The sequence below is a fragment of the Cardiocondyla obscurior genome, linkage group LG07, assembly GCF_019399895.1.
Source record: "Cardiocondyla obscurior isolate alpha-2009 linkage group LG07, Cobs3.1, whole genome shotgun sequence".
NCBI lineage: Eukaryota > Metazoa > Arthropoda > Insecta > Hymenoptera > Formicidae > Cardiocondyla > Cardiocondyla obscurior.
In genome coordinates, this window is record NC_091870.1 from 6,185,244 (window position 1) to 6,207,796 (window position 22,553).

The 22,553-nt window shown below is 44.2% G+C and overlaps 1 long non-coding RNA gene and 4 other non-coding genes across 6 annotated transcripts in view; 3 read left to right on the top strand and 2 right to left on the bottom strand.

Annotated features, from left to right (window-relative positions):
• Nucleotides 1-22,553, top strand: part of LOC139104178 (uncharacterized) — a 252,242-nt gene that overhangs the window by 32,382 nt on the left and 197,307 nt on the right. For both annotated transcript variants that reach the window (XR_011546001.1, XR_011546000.1), the window contains exon 2: nt 16,577-16,639. This is a non-coding gene — a long non-coding RNA (uncharacterized lncRNA). The remainder of the gene's footprint in view (nt 1-16,576; nt 16,640-22,553) is intronic.
• Nucleotides 4,727-4,806, top strand: Trnal-uag (transfer RNA leucine (anticodon UAG)). The gene has a single exon. It is a non-coding gene; the product is annotated as a tRNA-Leu (tRNA).
• On the bottom strand, nt 5,335-5,406 carry Trnaq-cug (transfer RNA glutamine (anticodon CUG)). The gene has a single exon. It is a non-coding gene; the product is annotated as a tRNA-Gln (tRNA).
• On the top strand, nt 5,710-5,781 carry Trnaa-ugc (transfer RNA alanine (anticodon UGC)). The gene has a single exon. It is a non-coding gene; the product is annotated as a tRNA-Ala (tRNA).
• Trnal-uaa (transfer RNA leucine (anticodon UAA)) lies at nt 10,848-10,931 on the bottom strand. Its single transcript has one exon. It is a non-coding gene; the product is annotated as a tRNA-Leu (tRNA).

Below are 22,553 nucleotides of genomic sequence, written 5' to 3' on the forward strand. Positions count from 1 at the left end.
CGCGACATTTCCGCATCTTTCGACTGTTTGTTACATTTAATTAGAAAAAATTAATTAGGTCTGAAATTCTCAACGTATATATTTTCGTGCGAAAGTATATTTCCCCGAAACGCAGCGTCGACTGTCCGCGCACAAATTTTTTCGATAACCTCCTTTGCTTTTTAAACGATATGCTGAACACTTTCGTTAATCTTTCACGACGAGAGCGGTTTATTATCATGTACCTGCGTGGCGCTTGCGGTGATAGCGCGCGCAAATATTTCTTGCCAAATAAAACTCGTTGCCGCGTGTACGGAAAGCTACGCGGGCGTACGTACTCACGGGCCGTTTTTAATTAAACTTCCGTCCGCGGTAAAACGTTGCAGCGGCTATGTGCAACGCGTTCGTTAGCCCGCGCGTAAACTTCGACCGGCGGGGCAGAGAAGCGCGCCGAAAACTTGGTATTTCCGCGCGGTGAGGAGAGGAATTATTCATCGCGATATTTCGCGCGAGAGATTCTCCCCATTAAATATGAATCCTCCGGAGTCGGGCGCGGCGGCGACCTATCGTCGCGCATATTTTAGTACGGCCGCTTTAATTACCGAGTACCGGTTCGCCAAAAGCGACGACAGCGCAAACAGAGGCGATGTAATTCGATTCGCCTGGCACAAATATTTGTGGCCGTGTAACGTCGGCCGCGCGCGCTGTTACTCAGCCCCCGAGTTAACGCACTGCGTTACCGGAACTGCGTAGCCCTCGTGTGTACGCTGCGCGCGGGGTTAACTCGGTCGCTTCGCATCCGGAAACCGGTGCACGAGTCAGTAACGGGAAAACTGGCCGTTTGGCGTTCGATGCCGCGCAATCGTATTTCGGTGGACAGGGCCAAGATATTCCCGCTCTAAGTACCGGACATTGTGCAGTTATGCAAGGAGGATTACGCGCTGGGCAGGGACGAATTAATCCGTCACTCGTGGGCGAGACAATGGCGCCGATTGTCGATTTCCCCATTGTGCAAGTAATCCCACGTGGAAAAATAATAAGGTTGCAGAATTGCGGGCGCAACCATTTTCGAAATAAAACGCCTCTGTAATGCCGCGCTCGAAGGTAATGCGGCGTATAATTGCGGTAAATGTTGTAATTACTTTTAACGATTATAGAACACGTACAACGTACCGTGACGATTAATAGCAAAGTACCATTAATCAACGTTTCGGCGACAGCGAATATTGCTGGCGGCTAAAACGTTTCGCTCGTATTTCATTTGCATTACATTTTTAGTTTAATCGCAAGCTTGTGTATTTTATAGTAGAGTCAAATTTTCGCGTTTCAATTTTATACCAATATTTATTACGCACGTGCAAAATTATTAAATATCGCCGGAGGAGAAAAAAAAAAAAAAAAAAACAACGAAAAATACCGAAGACGGTCCGTACTATTTTCTTTAACAGTGATAAAACGAGATAAATAAAACGACGAAAAAACGCGGATTTAATTATTAAAAATATTAAGGTCGATAATGATGTACAATGTTCGCGTTAATTCGTATTAATGTACGGCGTCGTATCGTAGCGCTATCTCGATCCCAGGGCGATTACACAACGTATCAGCCGCGCAGCTTCGTTCCCGATAGTAACGGCCCCATCTCCCATGCGTGCCAGATCGGATGCGTGCAATTGCGACGCAGCTTGCCGGCTCGCCGCGGCCTGGGTCTGTATGCACTCGAGCGTATCCCGAATCGTAGGTCAGTTACGAGAAAATATTGACTGATCGCGCGTAATGGCGCATCCGATATTAACAATAGTGCCGGCCCCTTGGATCTATTCGCTATCTCTCGCCGCGTACGCGCGTGTATTAGCGTGCGTGTGCGGCGCACACGCGCGGCTGTAACGGGGTAAACATAGGCGCGCAGATATTAAAGCGAGCACATTTCCTGGCCCGCATCAATTGTCATTAAACGACATGATTATTGCGCGTGTTGACGATTATTGCTGCGATAGACCATTACTGGAATATCCGCGCGAACCGCGGCCTCGTAATGATCGATAGCCGATATATATTCATCGGGCATTTCGTTAATGGCGCATTGTGTTAGCTGGGCGGCCTCGCGAAAATTGCGACGTTCCGTTAACGAGGCGTTTCGAGGATCACTGTTAACCGGAGTGTCGTTGTCTCCGGTTTACGCGAAACATTGGGCACGACCGACGCGACGGGCGAATGAAAATGTACGAAAATAATGGAGCGAACATTTTAACGCGACGATTTATACTTTTATATTCACCGCTCTAAGTGGAAATTTATCAAGTCTCTGCAATTTAAAAAAAAAATAAAATAAAATTGTAACTGTTCCGTAATAAAAAACGTATTCTGCAATCACATGCGAATGCTCCTTTAATTATTCTTCCTCTTTATTTATAATTTTCTTTTTATTTGATGCAAGTTTGCTTGTAAAGTTTAAATAATTTTACGCTTATTTCTTTTTTTAAAAATTTTTTTTTTAATTGGACGTCTGTTTTGCGTTTACGTACGATATGGTTTCAATGTGTTCGGCTCTCGCATTTTTTTTTTTTCACTACAATGCAAGCGTTACGGTAGCGTGGCTTTTCACGTTGGCCCTTTCGCAGAAAAGGGAAAGGAAAGTAGAAAATCGAAACAGCTACCTGTTGATCGTGTAATTGTAGCCATTTAACCAATTAACGGTGGATATCGGCGGTGCACTGTGTGCGCTTCGCAAAGAACGAAGACTCACGTTGAAAAAGCCGTCGTCTCTCGAAGTGAGTTGCTTATAATGTCGTTGGTGTATTATACAATACGTTACGATACAGCGGCGAGCTGATGGCGGAGAAGAGTACCTGTTTAGCATCGCGTTTAGCAGAATCACGCCGCCACTTTGGCTCAATACTCGTGGCTGTCGTCGCGAATGATCGATCGTATCGCACATAGTCGGGCCGAGGATGATCTCAATGACTCGCACCCTCTGAATTACGTCTCGCATGTTGCATATCATAGAGAAAATCCCTCGTGATCGCGTACCGCTGTATAGAGAGGGGGAAGGGGGGGAGAGAGGCGCCATCGAGCTCGGCGAATAAACTGCTGGAAGCCAATTGAGGATGATAAATCTATTTTATTTTCGGCGAATCATGCAACTCGTGGGGAGAGTAATGGAGATTATTAGGAAATGCAGGTGCCGCTTATGGATATTATGAGCTCTATCGAATGGCTCCCATAAAACAATAATGGGATCGGTTGAGTGATGCGAAGAGAAAATGGAAACGATGCGAGAACGCACTCACTTCGTTTTATCGCGAGACACTCGCGCGTAAGTCCGTGCTAATTTTTATTTCAGCGAAAGCGGCGGTGAAAGTAATTGATTAAGCAGAAAATTAGATCATATTATTTCTTATTAGCGCGGAATATTTCCCACGTTTAGGCGGAGCGTGCTGCGCAGCGATTACGAGTAGTGATTTTTTTATCAGCCCGAGGAACGGTCCCTTTTAGGATTATAAAAAAAATTATTCAAAACGCGGCGTTTTCGGGGAAGCATAATTAATCCGCCGCGATGGAAAAGAAAGAGATCCCGCGTGTCAGTTACAATGCATCGGGGCGTGGAACACCGGCGGGAAACGAATTTATCTTCCTCTATTTTCCGGTGGCATATCTCTCGCGACAGTAACGAAAAAGGGGAGAGGAGGAGACCCAAGACTCTCAAGACCGATTTCGGTTTATCACGCCGGCTTATCTGCGCCGCGCGAGTATTCACGCAAATTTATCGATCTGTCTACAGCCGTTTCGACATAACCGAGGCGCTTCGTTTCGGCTCTCGAGCGTCAGTTTTATGCCGCGGTCCCTCGGGGACGCGATAAGGCAAGGGGGAGGGGAAAAAAAAAAAATATAAGAAGCCACCGGCGGAGTCACGTTATGAGCATGAATTTTTATATTGAGATCTTATCGCCCGGGGTACCCGCTGCTACTGGGAGGGGAAAATAAAAGAGGAGATTTGCGGCGCCGTAATGACGTTCGCTACTGCAACGCTGCGCGAGGTGGCCACTTCATTCGCTCACTAAGCTCGATATCGATTTTTAAATACGCTCGGCGTTTCATAATAATTTACTTTTCTTACGAAGTACTTACTTCGCTAAGCCGTGACGATTCTAAAGACTGTTGATTAACTGCTCGCCTGCTTGATTCATCGTTATCACGCGAGAATACGTGTAACGGGACGATATCTTAACTATGCACGCGCGATTATACATACGGTGTTGACTCCGAGAGTAAGCCGCTAGGCAACGACGTGAGATATGCTTGTAACGTGTGACGTAATCAAGGTCAGAGCGATAGCACGTGTTGAGAGAATACAAAGCAATGTATTAGAGACGTGACTCTCGCATCTGCACGCGAGATGTTTAAATTAGACGCGTTATTTCGCTTGATATTATTGTACAGGACATTTGCTACATCGTAATATTAAAAGTAAAACAGGTTCTCTCTAAAAAAAAAAAAAAAAAAAAATTAATAAAAAATGTAAAATATGTTTCTTTACTAAAAATAATTTTTTTTTTTATACTTTAAACGAAAAGCGCAAATTAAACTATGTATTAAGATATATTTATTATGCGCAGTTAAATAAGCGTATTACTTTTACGTACACTTTAACTCTCTTACAGTCACGTTTTGGTTAGTTTTAAATTAATACAATCTACTGCAAAGTGTGACTCGTATTTCTACCTAGTTATGGAAGGCGTTTACCGAAGGCAGCGTGGCCGAGCGGTCTAAGGCGCTGGTTTTAGGCACCAGTCCGAAAGGGCGTGGGTTCGAATCCCACCGCTGTCAAACTTTTTTTTTCTCAATTCTTTTGATAATCTTTCGTGATGATTTTAGAAATTGCATTAATTTAAATTTATACAGTACTGAAAATACCATGTGTAAATTCGACAAACCCAGTCACGCTATATGTAACAATGACACGTGCTTAATAAAATCAATAACTGCAATATAAATATATGTCCGGATAGTCATATTTAATATCGACAGACTTTTCTTTAACGTTTTAAATGGTAAAAATATTATCGACTCAATGCATGCAATTTTTTTACAAATTTATAATATAGCGAAAAGGAATTTCAAGGACAGCATCGTAATAATTTATGCAGCTCTAGCCTCTCAGTAATCACTAGTGATGAAGTAGCCGGCGATAAATATACGCGAGTCTGTTAATAGCCGCGTAGCTGCACGTTTAATTAATATAGGGCACGAAGTTTACAACTTTAACTCGCCGATGTTAAAATTAACGTTTGAAACTTGGGTTAATTTATTCAGTGAGATACAAGCACGAAATAAAGAGCGAAATATCAAAAGTTAAGGTCCCACCGAGATTTGAACTCGGATCGCTGGATTCAGAGTCCAGAGTGCTAACCATTACACCATGGGACCTTCAAAAATCCCTGCTGATAAGAGAGTTAAAGTGCCGTGTTATCCTACGTTATTTTGCACTATAATCGCGTTGCATATAGGCCTATATTTCACGAGACAGAGGTAACTTAACTTTTCGCCTTCGATGCGACGGATTTATATTTCTCAGTGCACTCGGCGATACTAACGTAATAAGGGACTCGTGTTTAATCTTTAATTACTCAATTACTTTTTAAAAACATTTTTATTAGATTAATCGAAATAATAGACGATCTCGAACGGGAGAACGCTGCTCTGTTGTTAATCGGAGTCTTACCAAAAATCGGGGATATAGCTCAGTGGTAGAGCGTTCGCTTTGCATGTGAAAGGCCCCGGGTTCGATCCCCGGTATCTCCAATTTTTTTGCCATAATCGTTCATAACGATGCCGGTTTTTTTTTTTATATATATTAATTATTTTTCTTACGAAAATAAATTTTTGCAGATACATACTTTCACGCATATTTTTTATAAATAATAGTTATTTTTAACGTTATACCTTTCACATGCATCAAGAATGAATTGGTTCAATACATACGTAACGTCGTGCGATAAAAAAAAAATCGCATTTATTTAGAACGCGAAATGACGACCGTGGCCGTATGTAAAACGCGACAGGGGAGACGATGGTATGCAAATGAAACCGCGCAAAGAGATTGAATGGTAATAGTCTTCGATTCGTCATATGCAAAAGTTCCGCGGGCTCCCCCGCTCTCCCTTGTCGCTTGTCGACGCAAAAGAAAGATGCTATCATTTGAATTGCCGTCATCATACGGGTAGAGATACGTTATGCCTATCTCCGTCGAATATACCCAGGAATAATCGTGCGAAATATACTGCGACCGGCTCTTTTTTTTTTTTCCCCTTTCCGTCCCTTCTTCTCTGTCTCTTTCTTTCTCATTTTCTCCGGTGGGGTGAATGCAAGCGCTGTGCACATGGGAATTAATCATCGCTGGAAAAAACGGCGCAATAAGGCGGAACATAGTGCGAATCGCTCGTTCTCTAACGTAATCGCACACCGATGAGTCGTACGGGAGGCAAGAAAACGCCAGTGGATAGCGACCTTGATTGATCGTAAGCGTACGTGATAGTCCGTGCTCTATCTATGGTATATACGTACCTTTGTTAGACGCGAGATATTTTTCTTTCGCTCATCCCGCTCAATTACTTTAAATACATTATTAAATATTTTTAAATTAAATATATATTTATTATTCTGTCAACGTTTGTTTTTAATACGAAATATTCAGGAGATGCGCTTAAAGATTCTTTTTCGTCTCTTTATTTAACTCGGTAAAAAAATTTTATTATCCGAAAATGGACAAATAATTGAATCGAAACGTGATGTTACTGCGAAATTGCGGAATATATCAGGGTGAACGATGCCTCGCACGAATGAGGCATATAAATCGGACGTGTATGTCGCGACATTGGAGATTCGAGATCTAATAGAGTCGCCTTAAACCTGCGGTATGCGAAGTATTCTCTCGAAGGGGAAAATAAGAGAGAGGAAGAGAGTTAGAGTGCTCGTGGATCCCCCCTGTCACTGAACCGTTATAATATCCTGTCCGGCAATCCTGGGTATCTATTTTGTCCCCGAGGAAGAGCGTAACTATGTGAAAACAACATAAAAAAAAAAAAAAAGAGAAATCTCGCCGCGCATAGATATCGAGTTTTGACCCTCCCCCCCTTGGGCTGGGGTCAGCACTGGAGCGTATGACCATTTTGTCACCCTCGCCCGAAAATTTTATTTACGAATATCCTTTCGTTGTGCGCGCCGCGCGATAGCACTCGCGCTGTCCGAATACGTGACGCGACATAAAAGCGTCGGGGGCAACCCCCCGCCGGTGCAGTTCGCGGATTCTTTCCGAGTTACAAGCGGCAGAACTTCCGGCTGAATTTAAATGTCCAATTGTCAGCGGCGCCGCGCTCCGCGGCCCTTCGGCGAACGTTTTACGGGCAATCGACGACGAAGGGATAACTTATCCCGCAACTTTTCTTTTTTTTTCCTTTTTTTTTCCGTCCAGCCATAGAATGCATTATGTCGTCACGGGTGAATTTTGATACCGCCGTAAGAGCCGCCTTCGAGTGTTATTGCGATCGGTCGAGCGATACGTATTCGCGAAATTATTTCGCTAACGGAAGCGATTTTACATTCGGGACGGCACCGAGTCGACCTGCTTCCTCGCGAAACTTTTACCCCCGACGTGACTCACTGTTTGCGAGATGTAAATTTACGATGTTTACTGTATTATAATTGCGTATGCGTTGGGTGGAGTGTCCCGTTTGTTAATATCGTAGAAACGTCGACGGTCGTACTGATACGGGTGGTGTTTAAAAAGCTCGCGCCGTAAACGGTATCCTCTTTACGAGAGTAATCACCATCTTCGAGGCGGATAGTAGCAGCTTTAATTTATACTGAAATAATCTCGCGATTTCCTTCAACCCCGCGAATCGGGAGATACGCGAGGGTGAACTCGTAGAGAGGATATTTGGAACAATAAGTCGTGCCGGGTGTTCGATGACACGAAGTGCAGCGGGAAGTGACGGGGCGCGCGTTGTTGAATGAAAATATCCGCAGAGCGAAAATCCGTCGGAGATCGCGTTCGTCTCCATGCCGGAGATAATAATGCTGCTGGCACAGACAGTTTTTGTATCCTCGGCTCTCTTCATTCTTCCTTCGTCGCCTGCGCTTCCTAGAGACGACAGTGGGGTGCTTTAAATATTTAGCCGGCTAATTTTCGCGAGGATTTTTAAGCCGACGGTGGAAAGTGAGAATTGAAAAGAAACTCGACGGCGCGACGGGAACGGAGAGAGAGGCGACCGAGCGAAATGTCCTCTAGACTGAAATAATAATGAGAGGCGCCAGCGCCTTTAATCACGATATTAAACATTTACGATCGCCACGGCGGTGTCCTGCTACGCTAAGATTACTGCGCTCCTTTTCTCGCGCGGCCTCGATCCGATCTTCCCCCTGGTACAAAGCGACTTTCGCTGTAACCCTCCTACGCTCCTTGTTTACGTCTAGTCGCTGATAACCTTACACGATGATCTACCTCGCCTCGGGATATTTTGAACAACCGTCTGGCCTGGAATGCGCTTTAGCTCCTCGCGTGCGGGATGTAAGTGTACGCAAAATTGATAAAGTTTATTAAAGGTACATATACAAGCGTATATATACATATATGTATATATATATATGTATATATATATATATATATGTATATATATATGTATGTATGTATTATCGTGCGATAAATCGCGATATCCCTGTTCCTGATAATTCATACGATTTTTCACTTTACATTTATTCGCGCTAATACACCCGGCTACACTTCCATATACACTTCGAAACATGTTTTTACCTGAGGTAGAAATGATACGGTTAAACATGTCAGACGGAACCTGAGAAGACAAATCTACCGCGATATACCGATGGAAATAGATCTCGGTTCGAGATTATTGCAACGGACGATTCGGGGTGGAATATAATTTGCAGTAGAATGGGCAATTCGAGCGAAAGGACGGTGGACACCGGCGAAAAAGTCCATTTTTCTTGGCCGACGTCGCTATCGCCAGATTATGTCCCGCGCAGCTATATTGATGACAATGGCAAAGCCGCCGAACCGACTAGCCGGCTCAATCTAGTCTACCGTTTGTTTTGCTTTCACACAATTTGTCATCCATTGTCTGAGCGCACGGTACACTCGTCGCCCCGGCCGCCTCCAATCGTTATTTATGATTTCAAGAAGACGCTTGATTAATTTTTTTTTTGCCTCGTTCCCGCAATGTCCGAAAATTGTTGGCTCGATTTCAAAGCCCCGCGAAAAAAGTCGCCTAATTTTTTTTTTTTTATAATAAACAATTTTTCGTTCGATACGTCTAAATCGCTTGCGTCGGGAATTACATTTTCAAGCTGAAATTTGAGTGACGCTGATGCGGGACGATAGTCCGATTGAACGGAGAATAATTTAATGTTTCGGTAACGCGATTTCATGGAACGCCGGACACGCGACACGCCTGAGCACTAGAAATACAATTTTCTTTTCGCGAGGGAGGCTAGCCGTCGTGAAGTATTTTTCTTCAATCTTTGAATTTTTTTTTATCTTCGCACCTCGTTCTCTTTCGAATCGAGCGATATAAATTTGTATAGAATTTTTTATTTTATACAATTTTATTTTATAATATCGTAAATTTTTATTTCGATTGCTTGATGAATATAATTAATTTTGTAAAAGATTATTAACGAGAGTTCAGTGAAAATACAGAAAAAAAAAAGATTGCAACATTTTCCGATTGTCAGGTATACCCCTCGTTCTTTTTTTTTCTCTTTTTTTTTAGCTTTCCTTTTTTCTTTTGTCGTACCTGGATCTTGAAATCCGACCGCGGTATTGGCAACGAGTACTAAACTGTAGGGGATTCTCGCAAGCTCCATTGTGCGCTCCGTATATGTAAGGGTTACCTTCATCTTTTTCCTTTTTTTCCTCTTCCCCATTCTCTTTTTCACATTACGAGATGCCTCTCGTGTCGCACTCTCGAAGTCGAGAAGTTCGCGGAGGTAACGTGAGAATGACAACAGATGCAGCAGAATGAAATTACAAGGTGTCTCGACATTATGTCAGCGTGTTGTGCTTTTTCAGCGAAATTGTTGTGACAGGGCATCTCAATGCGCGATTCTCGCTCCTACTCTCTCTGTTCACCGACTGACTCTTTCTCTTTCTCTCTCTCTCTCTTTCTCTCTCCGCCTTTCGACAACTCCCCTGTGGCATAGGGTGGACACTTTTACGGTGTCAAATCCCGGTCTTTTGGGAAAAGGGTCCTGCATCGTCTGTCGTTCGGCTAATCCTATTTAATCGGTCGCTTTTCCTTTTCGACGCGCCGATCAGATGAAAACGGCGTTTAACAGTGGCCGACAAAAATGCGCGATCGATAAAATTTATGCCAACGCAAATAGCGTAGCTTGTATAAAATTGTTATTACCTCTGTCGTGAAATTAGTCACTCGGAGTTGACGGTGCACGAGATCGCGTCGGTTTATCTCCCGTTTTCTAATTGTCTATGACTATTCATCGAGTCATTTGTACGCGGCGCAATTACCATCGCCATCAGTCTTCAGGCCGAAGTCATTCTGAATCCGAAAGCCACCGTCATTTATCTTCTCGCGGAAATGTCTTGAATTCGCGTCACGCGCCCTCGAATGTAATTAATGGTAAATTATAAATATCAAAAGCGCAACAAACATTTTACAACACAGTAAAGAAAAAGGAGAGATAAATTATTTACGTGCCCATTCACTGCGTTTCAACCTTTATCGTACGTATAAATAAAAATGTAAAATATTAAAAAACTCGGACTAAAAATTCTGTAATTGTTGTTCGTTTTGTAAGTTCTTTAATTAATTTTAAGCAAAAAGAAAAAAAAAATTTGCTAAGTGTGGGGTTCGAACCCACGCTCCCAGATGGGAACCAGATCTTAAGTCTGGCGCCTTAGACCGCTCGGCCAACCTAGCGTTGGTGAGTGTCGAGTAGAAGTGTTATCAGATAAGCTGTTGGTATATTTATATAATCTTTTTGTTTTATTATAAATATAATGTCACGCGATGAATATTTGAGATACATGCTACACGACAATACGAATGGCAACGTTAATTTAAATAATATATATTTTTCATTTTATTACTTTTATCGATATCGAACAAAATATCTAATTCTATTGCGGTTATTTTTTTATTTTGCTTAGTCATCGTTTGTAAATTACGCCCATTGTCTCGACGAGTTCGACGGAATAGGAAAGACCGCGTGGTGCGGGTAAAATGCATATGAATTCTCCGCGTGAGCACGCGGTAATTTGCCCGTGACCGCTAATGCGCCGTTCTGTCTTTGTGCTTCGGCAAAAGAAAGAAAAAGAGAAAAAAAAAAAAAAAAAAAAAAAAAATTCACGGAAGTTGTAAAGCACGACGCGTTATTTGAATAATACTGTCATTATTCACTCCGCTCGTTCTACAGTGTGACTAACGATGAACCGCGGAGGGGAACGGTCGGTACTTGTGAAATTTGATTGTAATCGAGTAATCTGTCGTGCCTCGCGAGAACGACTTCTGGCGCGTGTCCGATATCTTTCTTCCCCGAAACGGCATCGTTACGCTCTCTCTTTTCCTTTGCGGCGTCCGTCGGTACATCGACGTTTGAGTGTTACGACGTATTATGATACCCGAAGATGTACAGAAGCGAGAATCTCGTTGATTTCTCGCGCGAGAATGCTAAATGTACGGGGGTCTTCACGGCTCGTAAGAGAGGAATCGCTCACTCTGTGAACGGATCGTATCTGCGTGTCATCGCGCGGTATACCAGTCGCCGTCTGAAACGCTTCTCCTCCCTTTGCATACACAAGAGTCCAATGACCCGTTTCCATGTCGGTTTAACACTTAACACCGCGCACCGCGGATTTGCACGCGTATCATCCACGCTCTTCATCGTTTCTCGCCGATGCATGCACCGAGCGGGAAGAGGGACGAAGGGGGGGAGATTTCCCCCCTTCATCTTGCGCGGCGCACCTGTGCGGGCGTGGCGGGGACGATAAGTCTACGCGGGGAGACTAGGCGCGACGTCCAGGAGGCATGCAGGCATGTATATGTAATAAAAGCGAAATCGTACGTTCCGCGGCGACGTGGCGAAGGAGGGGAGACTCCGATAAAAGTGGAGGCCGAGGCATATCGCAAGGCCCTCGCGCGGCGCAGCCGATGTTGTTGATGTCGGGATCGCGTGCCGCGCAGAATGTCGTACCACTCTGCACCTATTCCGTTGTTAAGGCGTCCCCCCGTTCTCGTCGCCGGCCACCCCCGCGGCCGTGTCATTAGCGTAATCACTCTCCGTCACTTGGACGATTCCTCGAGAGCGCGCCGGGATCCCGAACCACTTCATATTTAAATCGCTCCGAGCTCGCCTCCACTTCCGACGCACGCTTTGGGGCTTCCTTATTGTGCACCGCGGGGACTCGTAATGATCACCGATAACGATTCGTCTCGCGAGCCACGAAAGGCGAGGGGGATAAAAAAACGCCTCGTCTTTTGTGACAGCTTGTTCGATTTTGTAAAGGTATAAGAATTAAAAAATAAAAAAAAAAAAAACAAAAATAAAATAAAATTAACGAACGCAATTAAAGAAGGTCTTCTAATTTAGGGACACGCTGCGTCGTGTATTTCATTTATTTCCACGGCGAGTTATCACGCCGCTGAAATAGCCGCTGCAATATTTCGATATGTACGTACGTTTGTCATGGTGGAAGTTTACTTGTTAAAAGCACGTCCGCGTCGTTCGAGCCGCGACAGAAAAATAATTAGACGAAACAGACATTTCTTGAGCGAGCACGTGTGTCTCAGAATGCAGGCCCCAGCTGTTAACCGCGCTTCGACTTTCTCTATTTAAGCTGCCATATGCCAAACTTTATCTTTCTTTTGAAGACTCGGAGTCGAGAGTGACGAGAGCAATTTATCTCCAAATTAGTTGGCTATAAATAACCGTTGTAGGTATTTCTGCTATTTTTAACCGGTCGGTTATTTTTTACCTGACGTTAAAATTTTTTTTCTTCTTCTTTATTACGGCAATAAATAAAAATAATCTATAATTTCAGATAGAATCTTATCTTATACGCAGTATTTTAATGTATTTTATGTATTACATTAGAAATTAAATAGAATTCTACTATCGAATTATAAATCATCTAAAATAAATTTAATTTGGCGTTTAAAGTACTTTATCTATTTAACTGTTTGATAAACGTGTCAGAAATAGTACGAACTAGTTTACGCTTCACAGAAACGAATGCTGCTCGGCTACGAATATTCAGTTTAATTATTAGATAATGCTGATGAGAAATTACGCAAGAAACCGCGAATGCACGCTCGGAGAGTGAACGAAGGGCTTTGTACAGGCGTGATTGATCAAGTAATTTGTTTGTAAACGCTGATTGTGTCTATCGACGACTGTGATTTGTGTAATCGTCTTCGACCCAACGGGTTATCGCGCTCACGGAACAGTCTCCCGTTGTGTGATTTTTATTCACTCGGAGTTTTCATCTTATCACCATACATAAACATTATGTGCTAGCTGCTTTATGAACGCGATGTTATTATGCAATCTTTCTCAAACGTACTTTAAATTATTTCTTCAAATATCCGAGATAAAGCGAAAGATCTAAGTTATACTTTTCATTATCGCCTTTGTCATCATTAACATTTGAACTCAATCGGTCACAAATAGATGCAGCTCGAAATAATGTCGGCGTCATTAATATTACTCTCAGCTCGCGTAAAAATATAATCGTGTAAAAAATATCGCGCCTTCGTTCATTTTTAATTTCTTTGTAATATTTTTTCCCATCTATATTGTTTCCTTTTTGTACATATGTAGGTACATATGTATGCGACATGTAGTAGAAAAGGCGGTGACATTTTTGCTTGTTAAAAGCTGAATGTGATATCGCTGAACCGGAAAGGTGATGTAACAACGTCCTTTGACTTTGAGTCCGTATATACAACCCGGCGCAGCAAAAATTAGCTTTTGAAAATAATTCACGTGTGTTATCGGCTACTAAGGGTCGTTTCATGTCGCGGCTCGTCCTTTACGTCATGCCGCATGGGAGTGCTTTTATGTCAATGCTTCAAAGTGGCATATGAGTACCTAAATAAAGGTATCGTACGGTACAAAAGTTGAGCATACGCTCCCGATTTGATATTGTTATCGTATTACTCATTTCTGAGATTTGTCAATGTACTTACGGCGATATCTGTCGCTGCAGGCCTTGGTCGAAATTTTTAATTTAACCTGCCGCGGAGTAAAACGAAAACTATAAATTACTATTTTATTTTATAAATTTTATTTTATAAATTACTATTTTAGTCGAGTACTTTCGAATAATGCCAATTTAAATTCCCGAAAAATATAATTGTCTGGTTTTACGTACGGAATTCGCAGTGCATTCGCATACTTATCGGTGAAAAGATTTAAAAATTATAATAAATAGGTTTCTAATTTTTTTTTTTTTATAAAAAAGAAGCCTCGTATATTAGCAGAGGACCGATATATTAACTAGGCAAGTAAGTTTCTCGTAATAATGTACCCCAAAGGATTGTGAAACGATAATACCGAACAGCGTATGCGTCGCATTGCAATTATACATACGACGAGGAGAGGCATTGTCGATTGCATCCGCGTGGGCTAAAGTGTTAATTAAAAGCCGCTGTCTTTTAAGATTATTAAAATCGTCAAAGCAGCAGTCTTCTCAAAGGGTTAATTATCCTACTGGTTGCTTATGGCTGAGCACCACGCTTACCTCGCTCGCCAAGGAACAGACGCGAATAAACGAGCATCAACCCGTGGCAGACGAGGTACGCCGAGATATCCCACAAAAAGCAGACCTTCTGTTCGCGAAGCATTGTGAGAATTAGGTTTCGAGGCGTTTTTCATCAACAAGAAACGCCCACGTTGATGAAGAGTCGGATCAGAGTCCTTCGCGTTTTTTTTTTTTAAATTATTTTTATTTGCCATTATTTTTAAATATACTTTTTAAAAATCCATAAAATATTTTACATCTGGCGTGAGACTCCCCGAAGATAAAAATATATATTTTTACTTACCCGCGTCATTATCATCTCGCTGCGATATTAACTGCGTCAAAAATCGCGAGAGCACTCCGGCGACCACCCGCGATCAAATGTCCGGGAAATCCGTCTTATCCGGCATTATATCCGTCTTTTCTCGCTCCAGAACGCCGTGAACAGAAACAGCGTGAGCCGGGAACGTGACACACGTGTACGTCTGTATAAAACTGGTAAATGGACTGTCCCTTGTCGCAAAAGGGTCAACGACGAATGTAGCGGTGGGCGGGGGAAGAAGTAGAGAGCGTAACGATATCTCCTCCATTTACGCCCGTCTTATGCGAGTGTACTTAGACAAAGTACCTGCTCGCAATCGCTTTAAGAGCGAGAGCGTGCCAACTATGAAAGGCGTTAAGAGATGCTGGGCCGAGCGCTCTAGCCGCGATAAAACGCGCGTGTAAACCCGTCATCGTTGTGCGTGCGCGGCCGCGGATTAACGGTGAGGAAAAAAACGGCGGGGCGGAGAAAAAAAAAAAAGAGAGAGAGAGAGCCGGGGGAGAAAATAAGGGTAAAAGAAAAAGAATTTTGTGCGACCGCGCTTTTAAAAGATCAGCCGCTCGGTTATTACGGGCGCGAGATATGATCCGCGTTAATGCGTTTACCCGCAAACCCGAAAAATCGCGGATGCTAAATGCACGCGATTTATGCTACTAGCGAACGGTTTTAACCCCGATTGCGCTCCCCCGCGTCCTTCCTTTCAGCCGCGACGACGGCGGCCGGCTTCCGAGAAGTCGCATTCTTTCATCGACGCCCTGACGGCTTCGCATCGTTTTGTCTCGGCGGGATTACTCCGGTAGAACGACCCGGGAGAATGCAGTCGATAAGATTGATTGCGAGAAAGAGAGAGAAAAAGAGAGCGCGCCGGCATATTCTTATATATGTACTTAAGTGTAGGGGCACTTGGCTACGCGCCGCTCGATCGTACGGCCGCTTTTAATGACGAAGCTTCGCAACCGGAGATATCTTTCTTTTTTTTTTCTTTCTCTCTTTTTTATTTTTATTTATTTATTAATTTTTTTTTTTCGTTTATTACGATGGCGAGCTTGAGCGATCGCGGTTACGGTAATATGCCGCGACGGACGCAATGTCCACCGTGGACATCATTTATCTCCATATCTCTCGCTTCGTCATCCGCTGTCTCGGTAAGTGAAGAATTGCGCCGCAGTGAACAAGAACCCGATTATTACTGGTGTGAACAACCTGTAGTTTATTTCTAGCGGGCCTTTATGTCGCTGCGCGCGGGCGTATTCGCGCGCAATTGGCGATGTGCTAATTGGATCTCCGTGCCGGCGCTGTCAAATGGGGAATAATCGAATTAATTGCGAAATATCTGAAATCTTCATTTGTTGTTTGAAGAGTATATAATTGCTGGGGAATGACAGGCCTATCGTGGAAATTGACGAGCGATAGGAATTACGGCGGGCGAAGTTGATTAAATTAGAAAGATTTAATGGCCGCGTGATAATAACTCAGTTCTAAATATGTATTATTAATTACAGGTGGACGATCTCGTTATTGACGTGGGATGACGGTGGTGCCGAAGTGCCGAACTACGTTCTTTGGTAAATACATGAAATTTTATCTTCACGCAAGAATATTATTATGTTAACCGCTTATCATTTTGTTCATTGAATTCTGATCCGAGTTTCTTTTTAATTCGTCTCTCGCGCCGTTCCGTAAACGCGAGATCACAGACAAGTCTCGCTACCGCGGCACGTAGAGGAGCCGCACGAAACGGTACTCGCGCAGCGTCACCGTTCGCCGTACTAAACGCTCCTAAATGAATCGTTAATCGTTAACGGCGCGGCATTACGCGGCCCTCACGGCGCGCTTATAAACCGGAAATTCACCGGTCGCCAAACGTCCGACTGTCCAAATCGTTCGGCGACCGACGCGTAAGTCTTCCGGGCAATAAAGTCGAGGTCGCTTTACTGCCGAAAGAGAATCGCCCCGGATAGACAGGCCGACTGGGAGCCCTCGCTTGTTTCTAACCTGTCATTAAATACGTACGTTAAACGTGCATTTTCTTTTTTTCTTTTTTTTTTTTTCCTTTTTTTTTTTTTATCCCGTCGGCTTTCTCGCTGTTCCCTCCTTCTCTCTTTGTCCTCGCGCAGGATCACCGGGAGGCTGTAAACGGTCGCCCATCTCTGATACGGAATGCCGGATACGAACGAAATAGTCCGGATTCCTGGCTTTATTAAGCCCCCGGGTTTACGCGAGACATTTCGAGCCCCCGGGACTCGTGCGTGTGTGGTATCGGAAACAAAGCCCGATCCGCCAGTTTGACTTCGTTTTGATGAGCCGCATAAAAGAGCGAAGGCGATCGGCTGCTGTAAAAAAGCGTTACGCACTGTCATTTAATCATGGCGTCGTCCCGTTTAACGAGATACGTCGCTCTAACGGTTTCCAATCGTTCCCCCCTTCTTCGTCGTGCTCGATTAATAAAATCTACTTCTTTTAATACAAAAAGCGAAATAAAGTAGCAAACGTTAATGTCTATCTTACTAAGTGACAAATAACAGGATCGTAATTCTTCTTTATTCATTTGCGAAATATATTAAGTCGACTGAGTGCAGTGAGCAGAGATTATCGCGTCGATCGAAGCTCCTACTTCAATGGCTCTATTTAACCGTTTTCGTTCTCACGAGGGAAAATAGACGTTTTTCTCGCGGCGGAGAAGGAAAACGACCCTTTCTCGATCGATACCGTGCACGTTCACTTCGCAATTCCGACTGTCACACGCGCGCGATAGAATAGCACCGTTGATCAGCCCGGGGTACTCCGCCAAAGAAGTTTTACGGGGGTTCATAAGAAACGCTTAGGCGAACGAGCGGTCGTCGGCAATCGTGAGAACCCGTTGTTACGTTTTGTCCTTCCACTTTTACGGTTTTATTGGGTCCTGGAGCCTCGTCCCAGCTAATTCTAATACGCTTTCTTTTTTCCTTTTTTTTTTCTTTTTTTTTTTTTTTCTGCGCCGCAACCCTTGCCCGGTGCGAGACGAGCGCTGCATGCTCGCGCCCCGAATAATCGTAAAATTTGATAATTAAATTTAATCGCACCCCTTTAACGGCCCCGCGCCGCCGCGTCATTGTGCACTTCCCCGGTCCTACTTTAATGGCACGATTACTCGAAGCTTTAAAACATATGCTTTATACACCTCGCCTCGGAATGATGATGCGCCATTATGATCCTGACACGTCATTAATTTCGTCAGTGCTTACGGCTGCTACCGTACGGCGTAATCAAGCTCTCGCGTAGATTCCCTCAATCGAAACGGTAGAAACCTGGCTTGCGATAAAACGTCCCCTCCCCCCCCTCCCTCCGCCTTTCGACTATGGCAATAATTGTCGCAGAGTCCCTTTCTTTGGCGATAATTCGTACGACGGTTAAGTCCGATTAAATTTTCGAGCACTCGATCGTTGCGGCGTTTATTTCGAGGATCGGAGAATGCGAATAAAGTGAGAACCGACTCTGCCGTTTGTCGGATTAATTTTGACGCCCGGAGGTGTATCCGGTCCTCTGAAAAGAAGGACTCCTCACATTCCGAGCCGTCCGATTGTAAAAAAAAAAAGAAAAAAAAGAAAGTTGCTCATACGTGGCTCCGTATTCGCGCGAATGTGTTTCTATCAGCGAAATGGAACGAACGATATTTTAATGAACTATTTTAAGCGATATCACCGAGCTTGAAACGTGCATAATGTATAGTTTTAATCTTTATCTATGCATTTGCGCTAATAGCGCGTCGTCGGATGACGGTAAATAAATGATTTTACCGAGTCGCTGGGGAGAAGTGCGCGGTGATACTTCCTGTCGCGATACGCGAAATCATTGGAATATTTTCCTTTCCCCCGTCATTCGCTATCTTACCGCGGGCCGCGAGGTAAAACGTACACGTTTCTATCGTTCGCTCGCAAAGTGCGCGCTATCGTGCCGTACGGGACGATCATTAATTGATTCGCGGATTGCCTTCGGAAACGCGTGTCTTAATTTCGTCCTAATTAGCTCGCGTCCGGCCGATAGCTCTCCTCCGAATGAAGGACGCGCTTTATCTGCGAGATGCTATTTTATAATCGCTCCCCCGAGAGCGACTGCGTCATCCTACATTTCCACCGAGTCCAAAGTGCCACCAATACTTTGTCAAACGCTGTTACGCTCTTATCGTAGCTTAAAAGCACTGTCTGACCTTAACTGTGGTCTTATAGTGTCCACCCGGATTCCCAGCAATCACGTCCCGCTGAATGCGCGCGAGTGGCGAGTGTAATTTCGCGGAAGATATCGAAGTGCATCGGCGCGCGGGAACGCGATGGAAATGCGCACATATCGTGAGATGAAGCTTCGCTCTTTTTTTTTTTTTTTTTTGTTTCTTTTTTGTTTTCTGTCTCGCATAAAAGAGCGCTGCGTCGGCGGGTCGCCAATTAAAACACCGTACCCTCAACGAGCAAGTCGCGCACAGAATGATGCACACGCGATTCCGCGCTTCATTGACATCGCGGGTTTTTGATGCCAGCTGCGCGCCACGAGCATCGGCTACGGTCGCTCGCACATCGATATCTACGGGGTGTTAAAAAAAGGAATTTATCCAATATATATAATATATTACCTTGTGAATAATATACCTAAATTGAAAAGTGTCAGCTGTGAAATTAAAATCGTTGAGTCCTAGCCGCGTTACTTGTACTTAAAAAAAAAAAAAAAAAAAAAAAAAATAACAATACAATTATAAATATATGTATGAAGAACAATTGATGAGATTATTAAAAATTTTACGTCACTCTTGCGAGATGCGAAATCTGTAAAGGGACCGACGCGCGTATCTTGAAAAGCTTCTCGCAATTATTCAAAGCCGCTTGCCGTGCTCTTTTAAATTTCCAAACTCTTTTTCTTAACACCCTATATAGACGTCGCGGGTGATTGTAAGAGCCAGCACAATGGGGTAGGAAACAAGAGCCCCGGCGTGCACATCAAAGTCTCGGAAGTTATGGAGTGGGACTGCCGGTGCATCCGGCGCAGACTGATAATCATCTGTACGAAATACTTTGTAATCGTTAATTACGGCGCAGCCACGAGCTTTCGAGGATGGGATCAGGCGCTACCGGGGGGGGGGAGGGGGAGACAGGAAAGCGGGGGAGAGCGCTTTTGCGTTCGGCTGCTACAAAGTAGAGCACAAATACGCGCACTTTGGTTCGCGGTAGAATCCTCCGCTCGTTCCGGCCCATTACAGCCGGGCAAGCCCTTATCCACCACTTTAGTTTTTCATACCGACGGTTATCGCAGAATATTTCTCATAAACCGAGCGCGCTCCCCGCATGTGCTCTCGCTATCCTAGAGAAATCGTCAACGCGCTTGGAATACTTTTTGCCAATTTAATTATCGAATAATGTCGCTAATTACTAACTATTCGAAAATTTTGTTAAATGCGTAGCATACAATTAATATTTATTTTAGTCACGCTTTTTCTCATGATTTATCTCTGCTTCTTTTTTATATGTATATGTATGCATATCGATTACGTAAGTTTTTTTTTTTTCTTTCTTGTTACCGTTTTATTTTTAACGCAAGGTAATACAAAAGAACAAAATGCGGCTAAAAATATTCGAGAAGTGCTCGACGCGTAACGGCTCGATAATCTCTCACAATTGAGCGGAAGCAATGATCTCTCGGGAGGAGAGAGCCGGGGTGATTCTGCAGGCAACGACCGAGTTCCTCGACAATATTCAAATCGTTGGATCTGTCAGGGCCCTGACAGACTTCGAGTAGGTCGTATTTCGTAGGCAGCCCTCAAATGAGGCGGCGAAAGATTTCGCGAGAATTTCTCCCGAGCCCTCGCTGTGAAAAAAAGTTCTTTCTTTCTTCCTTCCTTTCGAGGGAGCGAAACGTTTCGGTAAATGAAGCGCGCTGGAAACGGATCGACCGACCGAGAAGAAAAGCCGCTGCTAAATATTCGAATGCTCGAACAAGTCCCCAAGTGCTCAATCCCGCTGCGAGTAGTTTCTGTTTTATTACGGCTTTTCAGTTATGCGATCCCGATGGAAGTTTTCGCCGAGAAGAAGATGCTCAATTGCGCGCGACAAGACGTTCCCGTGCAATTTTCCGAAAGCACGTGGCGCAGCTCGTCTTTTCACGCGCGTGTTACTGCGCCGCGCGCGCGAAATTGCACGTGGGGACTGACTACGAAAAACTCTAATCGCTCTTGCGCATACAAGCTGCGCTCGATATTTTCTTGCTCGAATTCCCTCCGCGGTTATTACTCACTGCTATTGATAATTATTGCAAACTGGTATCTCGATCTCTCTCTTTCTCTATCTATCTCTCTTTCTCTCTCTCTCTTTCTCTCGACTTATGGAACGGACGTATTATGAAAACGGTGCCGTAACTCTGGAGCAGCTTCCGAGTTTCGCGCGGTAATCACGATCGCTTCGCGGAAGATTTCGCCCTGTAGGCCAGGGCGTGTCGGCCGCCGTCATCTTCTCGTCTTTATTCGCCTCTTTGTTTCATATCGTCCATTAACCGCGTAGCCGCGCGCGCGGTGCAGGTCGCGGCTCGTGCCGCGCAAGCCGCACCAGGAAATCAAGGAGCAAGTTATCATTATCATCTCGGCAGATTGCCGTTGCGCGCGGTGAGTGCGTACGCAACCTCGGCGCTAATAAGAACACTGTAAAAGGGACGGTAGCGAGGAGGACTCCCCGCAGGAGGCGGGCTGAGACCGGGAAAAACGTTATAAAATCTACGCGACCGCAAAAACCGCAGCCGTTGCGGCACTCTAGGTTCAAGTAGCAAGTTCAGTGGCCTTGATAGACGCGGGGTACCATCCCATCAGCTCACCTGGTGGCGGTACGTGGCTCCGATCCGCGGAAGTTACACAGTCACGAACGCCGGAAAAAGAAAAAAAAAAGAAGAAGAAGAAAAAACTTGCGTGTGGATCTAGTCGAATTATATTTCTTGAAACATTATATTATCGCGTTTTTGAATTATCTTATTCTTCTCTTTTTAGAAACGCGAACGCGTTATCGATCGCGGTAATTTAATCCTTTTATATATATTTTTCTTTTTTTTTTTTTTTGTTTCCTTTTATATTCGTAATATTAAAGCGGCGTAGACGACTTTTATTGCGTTATTAAGAAACATAGCGCACCGGGATTATTCGCTTCTCTTATTGAGATATATTATCCGGCTAAAGCGCCGTAAAACACAAACGGGAAGGAATAACTGTAAAGGCCGGCGGGCGAATGAGCGTATCAGCGCGCAGGTGTGTCTAGCGAAGTCTATTCGTTAAGAAAATGGAAAGTGCCTACGCGCTCCGCGAACTGTTAAATGACAATATTGATTGTCCGCGTATAAAGGTTTTTGCGCGCGCCCGCGTTCGTATGATCGGCCGGGAGATCGATAGATTTGATCGTGATTGCGTTCGGCACAGTTGCGCACGAGTGCCGCTGATTGCGTTTTAAAGCGTGTATCTAACGCGAGAAAAACGATCCG